We start from the raw sequence: 16,455 nt of genomic DNA, 5'->3' as shown, positions 1-16,455 counted from the left end.
GGGAACCCTCTTACACTGTTGGTGGGAGTGCAAACTAGTACAGCGACTATGGAGAACAGTGTGGAGATTCTTTAAAAAACTGGAAATAGAACTGCCGTATAACCCAGCAGTCCCACTGCTAGGCATAAACACTGAGGAAACCAGAATTGAAAGAGACACTTGCACCCAAATGTTCATCACAGCACTGTTTACAATAGCCAGGACATAGAAGAAACCTAGATGTCCATCGGCAGATGAATGGATAAGAAAGCTGTGGTACATATACACAATGGGATATTACTCAGCCTTTAAAAAGAATACATTTGAATCAGTTCTAATGAGGTAGATGAAACTAGAGCCTATTATACAGAGTGAAGTAAGCCAGAAAGAAAAACACCAATATAGTACAATAATGAGAAAGACAAGAAATCTCTTCAAGAAAATTAGAGATACCAAGGGAACATTTCATGCAAAGATGGGCTCGATAAAGGACAGAAATGGTATGGACCTAACAGAAGCAGAAGAGGTGGCAAGAATACACAGTAAAACTGTACAAAAAAGATCTTCACAATCAAGATAATCACGATGGTGTGATCACTCACCTAGAGCCAGACATCTTGGAATGTGAAGTCAAGTGGGCCTTAGAGAGCATGACGACGAACAAAGCTAGTGGAGGTGATGGAATTCCAGTTGAGCTCTTTCAAATCCTGAAAGATGATGCTGTGAAAGTGCTGCACTCAATATGCCAGCAAATTTGGAAAACTCAGCAGTGGCCACAGGACTGGAAAAGGTCAGTCTTCATTCCAATCCCAAAGAAAGGCAATGCCAAAGAATGCTCAAACTACCGCACAATTGCACTCATCTCACACCCTAGTAAAGTCATGCTCAAAATTCTCCAAGCCAGGCTTCAGCAGTATGTGAACCGTGAAATTCCAGATGTTCAAGCAGGTTTTAGAAAAGGCAGAGGAACCAGAGATCAAACTGCCAACATCCGCTGGATCATGGAAAAAGCAAGACAGTTCCAGAAAAATATCTATTTCTGCTTCATTGACTATGCCAAAGCCTTTGACTGTGTGGATCACAATAAACTGTGGAAAATTCTGAAAGAGATGGGAATACCAGACCACCTGACCTGCCTCTTGAGAAATCTGTATGCAGGTCAGGAAGCAACAGTTAGAACTGGACATGGAAAAACAGACTGGTTCCAAATAGGAAAAGGAGTACGTCAAGGTTGTATGCTGTCACCCTGGTTATTTAACTTCTATGCAGAGTACGTCATAAGGAACGCTGGGCTGGAAGAAGCACAAGCTGGAATCAAGCTTGCGGGAGAAATATCAATAACCTCAGATATGCAGATGACACCACCCTTATGGCAGAAAGTGAGGAGGAACTAAAAAGCCTCTTGATGAAAGTGAAAGAGGAGAGTGAAAAGGTTGGCTTGAAGCTCAACATTCAGAAAACAAAGAGCATGGCATCCGGTCCCATCACTTCATGGTAAATAGATGGGGAAATAGTGGAAACAGTGTCAGACTTTATTTTTCTGGTCTCCAGAATCACTGCGGATGCTGATTGAAGCCATGAAATTAAAAGACACTTACTCCTTGGAAGGAAAGTTATGACCAACCTAGATAGCATATTAAAAAGCAGAGACATTACTTTGCCAACCAAGGTCCGTCTAGTCAAGGCTATGGTTTTTCCCGTGGTCATGTATGGAAGTGAGAATTGGACTGTGAAGAAGGCTGATCGCTGAAGAATTGATGCTTTTGAACTGTGGTTTGGAGAAGACTCTTGAGAGTCCCTTGGACTGCAAGGAGATCCAACCAGTCCATTCAAAGAAGATCAATCCTGGGTGTTCATTGGAAGGACTGGTTCTAAAACTGAAAGTCCAATGCTTTGGCCACCTCATGCGACGAGTTAACTCACTGGAAAAGACTCTGATGCTGGGAGGGACTGGGGGCGGGAGGAGAAGGGGACGACAGAGAATGAGACAGCTGGATGGCATCACCGACTCGATGGACATGAATTTGAGTGAACTCCAGGAGTAGGTGATGGACAGGGAGGCCTGGCGTGCTGTGATTCATGGGGTTGCAGAGTCGGTCACGACTGAACGACTGAACTGAACTGAAGGCACATTTATGGCATTTAGAAAGATGGTAACTGTGAAGAAAGCTGATCGCCAAAGAATCGATGCTTTTGAACTGTGGTGTTGGAGAAGACTTTTGAGAGTCCCTTATACTGCAAGGAGATCCAACCAGTCCTTTCTAAAGGAGATCGATACTGGGTGTTCATTGGAAGGACTGATGCTAAAGCTGAAACTGCAATACTTTGGCCACCTCATGCAAAGAGTTGAGTCACTGGAAAAGACTCTGATGCTGGGAAAGGTTGGGAGCGGGACGAGAAGGGGACGACAGAGAATGAGATGGCTGGATGGCATCACCGACTCTGTGGACATGAGTTTGAGTGAACTCCGGGAGTTGGTGATGGACAGGGAGGCCTGGCGTGCTGTGATTCATGGGGTCGCGGAGAGTTGGACACGACTGAGCGACTGAACTGAATTGAACTTAACAATAACCCTGTATGCGAGCCAGCAAAAGAGACACAGATGTAAAAACAGTCTTTTGGACTCTGTGGGAGAAGGCAAGGGTGGGATGATTTGAGAGGGCAGTATTGAAACATGTATATTATCATATGTGAAATAGATCACCAGTCCAGGTTCGATGTATGAGGCAGGATGCTCGGGGCTGGTGCGCTTGTGTGACCCTGGGGGATGGGATGGGGAGGGAAGTGGGAGGGCTGTTCTGGATGAGGAACACGTATACACCCATGGCTGATTTAAGTTGCTGTATGGCAAAAACCAGTACAATACTGTAAAGTAATTAGCCTCCAATTAAAATAAATTAAAAAAAATTCTCCATGGTTTCAATGCTGGGTCCCTGGTTTGATCCGTGGTCAGGGAACTAGATCCCACATGCAACATTTAAAAACCCACATGCCTTAACAAAGATCCCATGTTACCACAACTAAGAACTGGCACAGTCAGACAAATAAATATTAAATAAAACCAGCACATTTCTTGAAAAAGAAAAGCTTTCTTCACTCAGTCAGGTTAGAGTAGTTTAGACAAAGAAAATGAAACATAAGTGAAGAAATGCTATTAAAAGACTCCCTCTTGTCACCAGTTGAAAGCTACCATATTTGGACCTCAATTAGCATTCTGAATATGCACTAAAACAACAATCATCACCAAACAACACCCTGGTTTTGATGTATAGACTGACTAATCACAGCAAATCTGTGAGGGGAAAATTCAAAGTAGGTCTATTGGAGCCTATTGTCACCATTTTTAAACTTTAGTATTTTATAATTGGAATTTACTTTGAAATAATTATAAAACTCACAAGAAATTGCAAAGAAATCTATGTGGAGGTCTTAAAGATTCTTAACTACACCTTCATCACAAGACTTCTTATGCTATCTCTTTATAACCATAACCTCCCCTCCATTCCATCTCTTAACTCTGTCATCACTAGTGTGTTCTCCATGTTCATAATTATTTTGTTTCACAAATGTTATATAAGTGGAGTCATGTAATATTTATCCTTTGAGTTTGCCTTAAGCATAATATCCATAAGATTTGTTGAAGTTATGTTCAGTCTTTTTAATAGCTGAGTTTTGTTTCATGTTATTGATAAACCACATTTTGTTTTCCTTTTTTTACTCATTTACCCACTGAAGAATATTCAGGGAGTTTACAGTTTTGGGTTATCACAAATAAAGCCACGCTAAGTGTTCATGTGCAACTTTTATATGAAAATAGATCATTTTTCTGAGATATATGCCCAAGAGTGCAGTTGCTGGGCCATTTGGTAAGTCCATTTTTTAGTTTAAGAAGGAATTATCAACCATATTCCAGAAGTCTGTAGTTATACAAAGCTCTAAGAAAATAGAAAATTTGAAGAATTTAAGATTAAGCAAAGACTTAACACCAAAAGAAAGATCAAATAAAAGTGAAAATATGCACATTGGACTTCATCAAAGTTAAATAGTTTTATTCTGTGTAAGACTGTGAGAAGAAAATGTAAAGACAAACTACAGAACATCTTTGCTAATCATATAATTGATCAAATTCATGAATATAAAATAGATACAGAATTCTTAAAAGTCAGCCTTATTTTCTTAAATCCTTGAATCACACAGTGCTTTACTTCTAGGAGGAGGGAGAGAAGCCTGAGGTTCTCCAGAGAGTACAGGATGAAAAGAACATATGGTTACTATGTACAGGACTGTAGCATAAGCTGCTCTCTACTGCATTCCTCAATAAACTTATCTGTTTTAATTAGGCTGTGATCTAATTGAGGGAAAAATCTAAAGCTTCACAAATAAAGTATAACTGGTGGAAACAGAATAGTTGCAGAATGTATAAATATTATTGGCTCCTTGCTTTTTGCAAGACACTACAAAGCATCAGTGGAGGAAAAATTTTCTGGAGTTCTGCATTCTAAAAAGTGAAGCAGATGTTTCAAAAAATATATGATCAATGGTATATTTGTATATAGCTATAATGGTATAAGTATATATCTACATACATAAACCATGTATGATCAAAATATAATCAATGGTGTAAAAGAGGAATGATCATAGTGTTGCCAGATGACTTGTATGCTATCATGTTTCTGACTAATTCTAGTCTTTAGGAAAAATTTTCCTTTCTTCCTAAGGAAAATACTTATATACCACAAACGGGCAGAGACTGCTTATGACAATGAAATATCTAAGCAGAAATATTAAGTGGAGAATTCAAAAAAGAATCCAGTTTGAGAAATGTATACTTAACTGGCTTCCCAGGTGGCTCAGTGGTAAAGAATCTGCCTGCCAATGCAGCAGACAAGAGAAGCCGGTTTGACCCTGGACTTCAGAAGATTCCCTGGAGTAGGAAACTGCATGCAACTCACTCTAGTATTCTGGCCTGGAAAATTCCATGGATAGGGGAGTCTGGTGGGTTTCAGTTCTGGGGTCAAAGAGTTAGACAAGACTGAGTGACTGAGCATACACACACACACAGAGACACACAGACACACGCTTACTGAGTTAGTAATAAAAATGATGCAGGAATTCATTGCATAGAAAAGCTGCATAAATCTAAAGGGAGATTAGATCAGGATAGGGCAAGAATTTCAAGAAGTTGAGATATTTTTAATAAAAATTAAGAGGAAAAAGTCAGTCATCAAGATTTAGAAGAATGATATATAAAGGTTTTAGATAATTCATATTATCTAAATTATCCAATTTAATCATATATTTGTGTGCTGGTAATTTATGCCATTATCAAGTAATTCTTGTGAATCTTTTCATGGATCTTGTTTTCAACATTATGCTATAATCAAAGTTCTTTGGCAGATGGTGTGCAGAGGAGAGAATTGGCAGAAGGGGGCATATTTTCCATCATGCCAACCATTGTGTATGCAGACAGCCAAATAATTTGCCATATAAATCCAGAACTGCAAGGAAATAAGCTATTTTTAAACCGTTAAGTCAAATAATCTTACTAGAATAAAATTACTACAAATCATTAACACAGAGAGTGACACAGCATGAACAAAAGTCTCTTTATAAAACTTCTAAACCATATGGTTTATTCATTTGTGTACATGTGCCTACAAATTGGTCTTTCTGAAATGGCTTTATTCTTTCAATATTTTCACCTATATTTCATTAAATTTTATTAGAGTAGACTGACTGTGCAGATGAGTTCTATATGTCCCTTTGACTAATTTAAAAATAAATACCATTAAAAACCATGAAATTGCTTGCCATGTTAAAGCTATCCTAAGTAAACATTCCTTAATCAGTTTCGTTTTTTACATTTTATGTGAGCTTGTAGGAGAGTAAAATATATCACTGAGTGGGACAAATATCAGCTTTCTCCCACTCAATGACTTCTTGTCTATTCATCTATAATTTATTTAAAGAATTTCATTCTGGCATAAAAATGATTCATCTGTTCTCTTAACAGTGGCTGAAGATACTCAGCAAAATCAACAGATTAGGATTATTTCCCAAAATTGAGCTTTAAAATGTTGTGTAGAAAACTGTATCAGAGATAATACTGTTCATTTGATGGCAATTTATCTTTTATTCTTCATAAATTTACTTATTTTTCAATTATTTCACATTGATATTGAATCACTAAATGATCTTTTCAAAATATTACTGAAGGCACTTAAAAGGATAAATCAATGGATAGGTTTAGTGAGTTAAGAATAAGTAAAACACTTCCATTGTCCTCACATTCCTAAAAATAATGTTTTTGGCATTGTGCTTTGTACCATTTATTAAATAAAAATTAAAAAAAAAATAAGCTGCAAACTTTTTAAAGAAATTTGTTAACACTCACATAATTGAAAGGATCACATATCTGACAGAACGATTCAACTCCTACAAAGGTATCCTAGAGATACATTTGTACATATAGAACAAGACATGCAAATCAATAGATAGGAGATAGAGTTATACAGACATACAAGTATGTATGTTAGAATAAATTTTCCCAACAAAACAAATATATTTAACCAATGTATATATAACATTGTAGTGAATTATTGTTGAAAAATTAGCATTTTATATTTAATATTCAGAGCATCTATATCCTTTCTGCATTCCCACCTGCCATATCCATCTCTACAAATTCATTGTTAATTATTTTCTTCTTATAATCTTTTCATTCTACTTCCATTCAGATACAAATATAGGTATATATATATGGATATAGGTATAGGTATTGATCAAATTATAGATACATCCTTCTCAATTTGACACACAACAGCAGTTTGATCAGTACTTTTCATTATGATATATAAAGCACCTCCTTTGAAACCAACTTTGAAACTTCACACTGCCAATGTATAATTACTTATTTTCTCTTTCAGATTATTTAAACAAATTCATTCCTTATATGCTTAAATCGTGTTTCAATTTAGGATTGGTGACTTTTTTGTACAATGTGAAGTTGCTCAGTCGTGTCCGACTCTTTGTGACCCCATGGACTGTAGCCTACCAGGCTCCTCCATCTATGGGATTTTCCAGGCAAGAGTACTGGAGTGGGTTGTCATTTCCTTCTCCAGATGTCTTCATATTCATTTGTTTTTATATAGCAATGCTCTAACTTAAAATGGACCCCAGATTTTGGAAACTTCAGTAGTTAGTGGAGAGGATTTCCAGAATGGTGTAAGAGGAGATTGGTGGACACAGTCCCCAGAAAAACAATTACCAGTGAAACAATTCAACTGATGAAAATTATCAAAACAATCTTATATAGTAGGTAGATATTTAACTAATAGGAAGTAGTAAATGGAGAAATATTTATTCAAGAATATATATTAGTTCTTGGGTTTCCCAGGTGGTGGAGAGATAAAGAATCTGCCTGCTAATGCAAAAGATGCAAGAGACATGAGTTCAAAACCTGGGTTGGGAAGATCCCCTGGAGTAGGAAATGGCAACTCACTCCAGCATTCTTGCCTAGAAAATTCCATGGTCAGAGGAACCTGGCAGGCTACAGTCCATGGGGTTGCAAAGAGTCAGACATGACTAAGCATGTAGCACACATACAATTCTCAGTAAAATAAGTGAGAGAATGTGGCATTTGAGCCACAGCTTACCCCCATTTCCTCTTCTCCCTTCTTCACAGCCACTCTTCACTGGCCAAATGTAACCAAAAGACCAGATTATCCTTCTCCATGAACTTCTAGAGCTATAGCTTCAGTCCAGAGCTATAGTTTTATCCTGGGAGGGCCTGGTACCAATGCTTATCTCCAACTCTGCTTTGCAGATAATTGTGGCTAAGATGACTGTGGTTCCCTTAACTCACCTTCAAGCGTTCATAGGGCCAGAACTCCATCCAAAACAAGTTGAGAACACTGGGTCCAGATTGAGTTTACTGCAGGTTGCTCATAAGGTGGAGGTTCCCTATTCAGATGAGCAAGAGGACCAGTTACTATCATCCCTGGTCAGTTCCCTGTTTAAGCAAAAATATGCCACTCAGCAAAAGAGGCTGTGTGTTCAACCTCAGCCCCAGAAGACTGGTACATAGGTTCTGTCCAGGTTATCGAAAAAGACTGCTTTTATTTTTAATAAAGAATGGGAAGTTCATGACTAAGAGGGGGCTGTTAGTTCTATGATACAAACACTAAGATAACGAAAGACCACGTGGAAGTTTAACACAGGAAAAACTAGGGCTAGAGAAACCTAAAATGAATCCTCTGGAATCAGTCTCAAAGAGTAACATCTTTTCCCCTGAAAGAGGGCCCAAATTGTATTGGATAAGACTGTGGAGCAATTTGGGCTCCATGGTGCTGTCAAAGAGAAAAAGCATCAACTAGCTATGAAGGGGGCTTCCCTGGTAGTTCAGATGGTAAAGAATCCGTCTGCCATGTGGGAGACCTGGGTTTGATCCTTGGGTTGGGACGATCCCCTGGAGGAGGGCATGGCAACTCACTCCACTATTCTTGCCTGGAAAGTCCCATGGACAGAGGAACCTGGTGGGGTGCAGTCTTTAGGGCTGCAAAGAGTAGGTAGGACACGACTAAGTGACTAAGCACAGCACAGCACAGCTATGAGGGAAGAGTTCAGTTCAGTCTCTCAGTTGTGTCTGACTCTTTGCAACCCCATGAACCGCAGCACACCAGGCCTCCCTGTCCATCACCAACTCCCAGAGTTTACCCAAACTTATGTCCATTGAGTCAGTGATGCCATCCAACCATCTCATCCTCTGTCATCCCCTTCTCCTCCTGCCCTCAATCTTTCCCAGCATCAGGATCTTTTCAAATGAGTCAGCTCTCCGCATCAGGTAGCCAAAGTATTGGAGTTTCAGCTTCAACATCAGTCCTTCCAATGAACATCCAGGACTGATTTCCTTTAGGATGGACTGGCTGGATCTCCTTGCAGTACAAGGGACTCTCAAGAGTCTTCTCCAGCACCACAGTTCAAAAGCATCAATTCTTTGGCGATCAGCTTTCTTTATAGTCCAAATCTCACATCCATACATGAGCACGATGTTTAAGGTTGATCAAGGAGAACTTAATTAATGAGGGAAAGAATTACAGGGAGCCAGACAAAAACCACAAATTTGCCCTTAACATTTACTATTTAGCTATTACAGTGTTATAATCATACAAATATTTATACTTTGAAACCACAACAGTTCACTTAGATGACAATTCTGTGGGTTGATTGTGCAGGAATTTTTGGTCTCAGCCGACTTAAATGATATCTCCTAAGCTCTCTTATTAATTTGAAGGTGTAATTTTTATGCTGGTTGGTGTCTGGATACCCTAAGATGCCTTCTCTCATATGTTAGGTGTTTGGCTGAATAATTATTTTATGAGGCACTTCAGTTCTCTGACATTTGATGTTTCTTCATGCATCAAGCTAACTCTGAGTGTTTACCTGGTGATTTCTGATTTCTGAAAGCAGCAAGAAAAATCAAAATTTAATACACAAGCACTTGTCAAGCCTTTGGTAATGTCTCATTAATCACACTGCTTTAAATATTTGAATTTGTTTCCACTTTTCTTGATGTTGTTTTGCTACTCAATCTATTGTTTGCAGGCAACAGCAAGGATGACTCTGTGTGCATTAGAATAGCATTATCCCAGATATCTAGGCTATCCTAGACATAATGTCAGAATTTGTATTTTAATAAGATTTTGTGTGGTTGATATCTACGTTAAAGATTGAGAAGAATTATTTAAGCTTATTTAACATTAAAGCACTTATCTATTTAAAGTTTTTTAATCTATAGTTAATATAAGAACAGATGCTATAACCATTTATTTTATAAAGAGAGCTATAAATGTGTAATACATTGAGTGGGAAAAATGTGAAATTTTAGCATGAAATCTTACAATATACTCTATCATTACAAATTTAAAATTGCAATATATGTTTATTTTTTCAAGAATACTTAATATGTATTACTATTGGGTTAATTAACTTATTATGCAAAATGTACAATCAAAAAGACACTCTACAAAGCTGTTCCATTACATTGCACATTTTAAAAGCATTAATTATTTATTATCAAGTTAAGCACAGTAGATTATGAAAGTATTTCTCTATTATTTTTTTTCATCACACCACCAATCTCTCCAGACTAATTTTTTTTTTACTACTGCTCACATAAAGCATTTTAATTCTATCTAATTTTTCAGTATCTGGAATCAACTTTGAGATTATAATTCCAGTGCCTTTCTCTGACTCCAAACAGTTTCTGGATGATGACAATGATATTTACATTTCTCTAAATGCCCACCCCTCCAAAATTTATAAGTCCTAACCAGATTGCTTCTTTGGGCACATTCCAGTGCATTTTGGACATTTTAACTCAAAGTCAAACAATTCATTGCCAAGCTAATTTCCTGCAATTAATCTTTCCTAGCAAGTCCCCTGACTGACTCCCTCTTCCTCACTGGAATAAACATACTCCTTCAATGCATAGTAATCACAAATACTTCTTTATTACATTATTTTGCATTATCCTTTTACATTTTAGGAGAGAAGGTGTTTAAATATTCATTAAAGCAATACATTTTTTAGCTTATTGTATATATTAAAGGTGTTTGCATTATGTTATTCACCTTATATCTTCAGTATCTGTACATTTAGTAAAAGCTGAATAAAGCATACATGCACCAATACAATACAAAAGTCGAAAACTTTACTGGCTTTGAAGGGTCAACTGAATAAATTATATACTTTTCCATCTGTTTTTCAGACTTTTCATTGGTTAAAGCCTGTTTATATTACTTTGTATTTTCTATTTATTTTTGCTCAATCTAATTAAAGCACTTTACTAGCAGTTTTCTTTTATCTCTTGATTTCTTTTCTTTATGCCTCATCCATTTTCTTTCTTGAGGATGTGTTCTCTATCTCCCATATCCTATTCTTAGGACGTTATTTCCCCTACCAGGGATGGAACCCGTGCCTCCTGAAGTGGAAGCACAGTCTTAACTGTGGACCACAAGTAAAGTGCCTCATTCACTTCTAATCTTAGTAGGAACTTGAAGGTTCCTCTTTTATCGAGTTACTTTCTAAGTAGTAGTAGTAGTGTTAGTCGCTCAGTAGTGTCCTATTCTTTGCGACCCCATGGACTGTAGCCCGCCAGGCTCCTCTTCTCCAGAAAAGAATATTGGAGTGGTTGCTATTCCCTTCTCCATGGGATCTTCACAACCCAGGAACTGAACCTGGGTCATCCACATTGCAGGCAGATTCTTTACCATCTGAGCCACCAGGGAAACCCTTACATGCTAAATCTACCCATGAGTGACAGTTGTAATGTTATGAGATATTTTTTCCTCTCCATAGAAAGAGTGCCACACCATTCTTCCCTGTGTTTCCCTTTGAAATTGTGTTTATTTTCATTAGGCTTATATTGGCAATGCGTTTTTTCAAGTTTCTCATATTTTAACATATATGGAGCTCTTTATATTTGTTCATCTCTAACCTTCTATTTTGGAGAAGGCAATGGCACCCCACTCCAGTATTCTTGCCTGGAAAATCCCATGGACGGAGGAGCCTGGTGGGCTGCAGTCCATGGGGTCGCTAAGAGTTGGACACAACTGAGAGACTTCACTTTCACGCTTTGGAGAAGGAAATGGCAACCCACTCCAGTGTTCTTGCCTGGAGACTCCCAAGGATGGAGAAGCCTGGTGGGTTTCCGTCTATGGGGTCACACAGAGTCGGACACATCTGAAGCAATTTAGCAGCAGCAACCTTCTATTTAGTATCAAATTTTTATTCAATCTTCCTTATAACACAGATCTGCTGGCAATGAAATCTGTTTTCATATGGCTTAAAATCTTTTCTTCCTTCATTTTCCAAGATATTTTTGCACAGTGTAGAATTCTGAGTTGAGAACTATTTTCCCATTATTTTCAGAATTATTTTCAGAATTTTAAAAAGTCATTCCATTGTCTTTTGTTTGCTGTTTCAAACTGTACGCCTGATCTACTTATTATCTATGCATGAAATGTGTCTTTTTTTTTTTTTTTGGTGTGAACACCTTCAATACTTTAAATCTTTAATTTTAACAGTTTAAATATGAAATGTCCAGATGCTATCTGTGTGCGGGTGTCCATGTATGTGCACTGTACATCTTGCTTGGGTTTCGCTGTGATTCTTGGACTTAAAGTTTGATCTCTTTTTCATTTTTTTTTTTTGGAAAATTCTCAGTCTTTACCTCTTTAAATATTTCTTATCCCATTTTCTCTCTATTGTTTTCTGGGATTCCAGTTGTGTATATGCGTTTTTTGTTTTTCTTTAAATGATTCTGCAATTTCTGAATGCTGTCTTTTATGTATTTTTTAACAACTCTTCTTCTTTGTGAGTTCAATATCAGGTAGTTTCTAATGACCTCTCTTCCTCAACTGTGCTGAATCCATTCATGGGCCATTCAAAATAATTCATCTTTGTTTCAGTAGCTTTAATTTCTAACATTTCTATGTGACTTTTATTATTTCCATTACTTTCTGAAATTTCCCATTAGGTTATGTACATTTTCCATTAGTCCTGTTGGAGAACTTAATGTTCATGTACAGTATACATTGTATACAATATGAGAGTAATTTTAAATTCTCTATATTGCTTTTCAAACAACTATATCTGAGCTATATCTGAGTCTAGTTTTATTGTTTGCTTTATCTTTTAAAAGTGGACTGACAATTTTTTTTCTCTTTGTATAGTCTTATTTGGGTATTGGACATTGAAGTCTGGATATGGAACAGCAGAGAATGAAGTAAATTAGAATTCATGCCTGGAAAAAGGCATATTTCTTTCTGCTTATTGGATATTGTTGGAATTTAGTCAATCTAGAGTTAAGATGGACTTGATTTTGTTTAGTTTATTTTCCAGTGTTTACCTTTCTTGCATCAGTGGCATAACATTCCTCTAGAATGTCCTTGTGCAACTAGATATACTAAAATATGATTTAATTAATATTTCCATTCCACTCTGAGTGTTCAGTCTTCTATTTACAACTCTGACCCAAAGTGGGTTTCTGTCTCTGCTTCCTTCTGGATTAGAGTGTGATTTCTTGTGACTCTATTCTTGATAATTTATTCGATAGCCATAGCTGGAATTTTATGCTGTTCACTTTCCTCCTCTGTTTTAAGCAGGCCCTGTTCCCCAGTCCAAATGATTACCCAAGGTCAAAATTCAATGCAAAATTTTTCATGAAGATCTTTTTTTTCCTTCCTTCAGATGAATTTCTACTTTTTCTTGTTATGTTCCCATAGAACTTATTTTATTCCTTTTATTGGTGATGTATATTTTGTGATATACATGCATACATTTATCTCTTCTATAAAATGGTGAGACTGTAAGTCTATATGCTGTCCTATAAATCTTGAAATTCTAAAAGTAGGTAGAACACAGCAAATTATCAATAAATATTCAAAGAATAAAATCAGTGTGTAATATAATCCATGTGTGATGTATATCGGAGCATATGCATATAGAGCTCCGTATCAACAGCTTATAACTTAAAATAACCATTCTAAAATGAACATTTTCATGTATAAAAAGAAAAAAAAAAATTAGATGAGAAGAGGTTTAAAGATAGACTCACAGACTTCCCTCCTAAGTTGCAGGCTTCATGTCAGGTTATTTCACTAAATTAAAACTTCTGGGTCATCCAAGGTAGGATATAGATCTAATTTTTTAAAAAGCATAGTCTCACAAAGTTTTGATGACTCTGCAATGGTGATATATTTTATTTCTTTGGAACACATGCTATCCATTGGGAAAAAGAAAAGGATGATCTAGTGGTGCTATTGGATTGATATTGAAGGGGCATTTGAACTCTCATAATAGTAAGAGTCTAGCACTTTCATTATGGCTTAATGCCAGGATTCTGCATATTATATTAGAAATAATGTCTACTTTCTTAACTCCTTTCCATTAGCATTCACATACTATTACATTATTCATTATATAGGAAATTTAACTTTCAATTGACAGCGAAGGAATTTTTGGATTATGCAAAATTTGCTTTTAATTGTTTAATAGTCAATTTTACAAGTCTGCATTATTTTAGTAGGTAATTCTCTCTGCCTTGAAATGCTATGGTTGTTTGAAAAGTAAATACACTTTCTTCATGTGGGAATTGACAGTGAAAATCTCATATTTAGAATATTTTCAAAATTAAAACATGAGATCATTATAAAATAAGAAACAAAATATTTAAAAGAGTTAATTTACATAACATTACACTGTTTATTTCTTATGTAAAGTAAATGTGTCCCTGGGAAATAAAATAAATGATGCTAGTAAAAGATAAAAGATTAGTATACATAGTAATTGTGATAAATGATTAAATAATTCCTATTTAAGGTACATTAAAGAAAATCTATTGAGTGAATTTCTCAAGACAATTATTAGAAGAATTACAAAATAAAATATAAATTATAAATTAATTATATTAATGTATGCAATCTTTTATCTGAATGAAGTCTTTTGGAGTGTTTACTTCCAAAATGTTATTTATATGAAACCTCAAATATACTATTTCCCTGAAAAAATGCACATAGACACACATGCACACATCTCCTTTTCCCTTTCTCACGATTAAAATATTTACTATAATTATTGAAATTTCTCCTTTGGAGAGACATCATCATTATATAACAAATATAACTGCAATTTTAACATTATTGTATGTGGATAAACTTACTTTTAATGTGTCCTGGACTTGTTCATCTGTACGTATGCTTCAAAAATTCCTTTCATTTCAAGAGTGGTATGTAAATTATATCAACATCTTGGGTAAGCTGAAATGTCTCTGCTACACCTTTCTTTAGGGCCCCACTTCAAGGAGATTAGATGGCCTCATTATCTGTGACAATATAAACAGTGAATATGAGTTTCCTATAGATGCAGCAGCAGTTGGTGAAATATATAATCTGCTCTTTTGTAGTTATTATTCCTTGGCATTTTTGCCCTGATGAAATGGTCCAACTAATTTATGAATAGGCAGTTTGCCACTCAGACAGATGGCTCTGACTACAGCCCAGAGACCATGTATAGTCCAAAACTGCCGATGTTGACAGGATTTTCAGGCATAAAAAATCAAATGTCTGTCAGTCTCTTCTTAAGATGTGTCATCACTAATCCACTATTTATTGTGCTATGTCCTAATACAAACATCTTTCATTCCCACAGGAGATATAAAAAGAAATATTTTAATGGGAAATTCAGAGTAGAACTTCTTGCTCCAAGAAAAATAAAAAGCAACATTTCATCTTCATCTTAAAAGAACAATAAATTCAAACATAAAGTATAATTCTATTGAATATATGATACTACTGGACTAAATCTGGCCATGCCACCAAAATATTTAAATAGGCTTATTAACTGGAAAATTAAAAATTTCATCATAGCTAGCCTAAAATAGTTATTTGTTATGATTTTATCAACATCAACACCAACAGAGCTAATAAGCTTATATTCTTGCCAGTCCTCAGTGGAAGCTAAAGCATATCAGTCACACATTGCTTGATACTATTATCAAACTATTCATGGCAAGTCATATTGACTTAAATGTCAATATTATGGTACATGTAGACACTGATCTTATCATGTTATCTTGGTATAAAAGGGGATCATTTTGCTAAAATATCTCTGTTGTGATGTTTGACATGGATAACAACGTTGGACACAAAATTTTATTTTGTTGCAGTTTTCTTTAGAAAAAAACCTTTTGTCATGATGTTGTAGAGAATTTAAAGGAAATAGCTGTTTTACAGTACAGAGAAAAATGACTCCATCTAAATATTGCCCTATCTAAATCCCAAATTCACTTGAAAAGTTATTTGATTCCATTTTAAACAACCATTTTTTGGTCTTTTTAAAGCTTGATTTCAAATAAAAAGGGATTAAATGAAAAAAAAAAGAATTTACTTAATAAATTATCTTTAAAATAATTATTTGCAATTTCACTATTAAAACACAATAATTAGGACTGAATACTGGCAAATTTTGAAGTCACATGGTAAGATTATCAACTTTATAGACTTGCAGCTTTAGAATAGGCTTCCCTGGTAGCTCAGACAGTAAAGAATCTGCTTGCAATGAGGGATACCTGGGTTCGATCCCTGGGTTGGGAAAAATCCCCTGGAGGAGGGCATGGCAACCTACTCCAGTATTCTTGCCTGGAGAATCCTCATGGACAGAGGAGCCTGGAGGGCTAGAGTTCCTAGGATCACAAAGTATCAGATGCGACTCACCACAGCACAGCAAAACTTTAGAATAAATTTATTAACAGGCAGCAGTTATAGAGACTTCTTTTAGTAATCACAGTTTTAAGCTTTTTTTTCTCCAAGATGTCAAATTGCCAGTATGAGCTGGCTTGGGGCTCTTTAGCAAGAACTGCTAACATAAAAATAGGTGGCTGGATGATTAATGATTTATAGATATTCCCACATCATC

This window comes from Moschus berezovskii, chromosome 2, assembly GCF_049115385.1.
Source record: "Moschus berezovskii isolate FMDL1 chromosome 2, NW_MosBer_1.0, whole genome shotgun sequence".
Taxonomy (NCBI): Eukaryota; Metazoa; Chordata; class Mammalia; order Artiodactyla; family Moschidae; genus Moschus; species Moschus berezovskii.
This window is presented reverse-complemented; position numbering follows the sequence as displayed.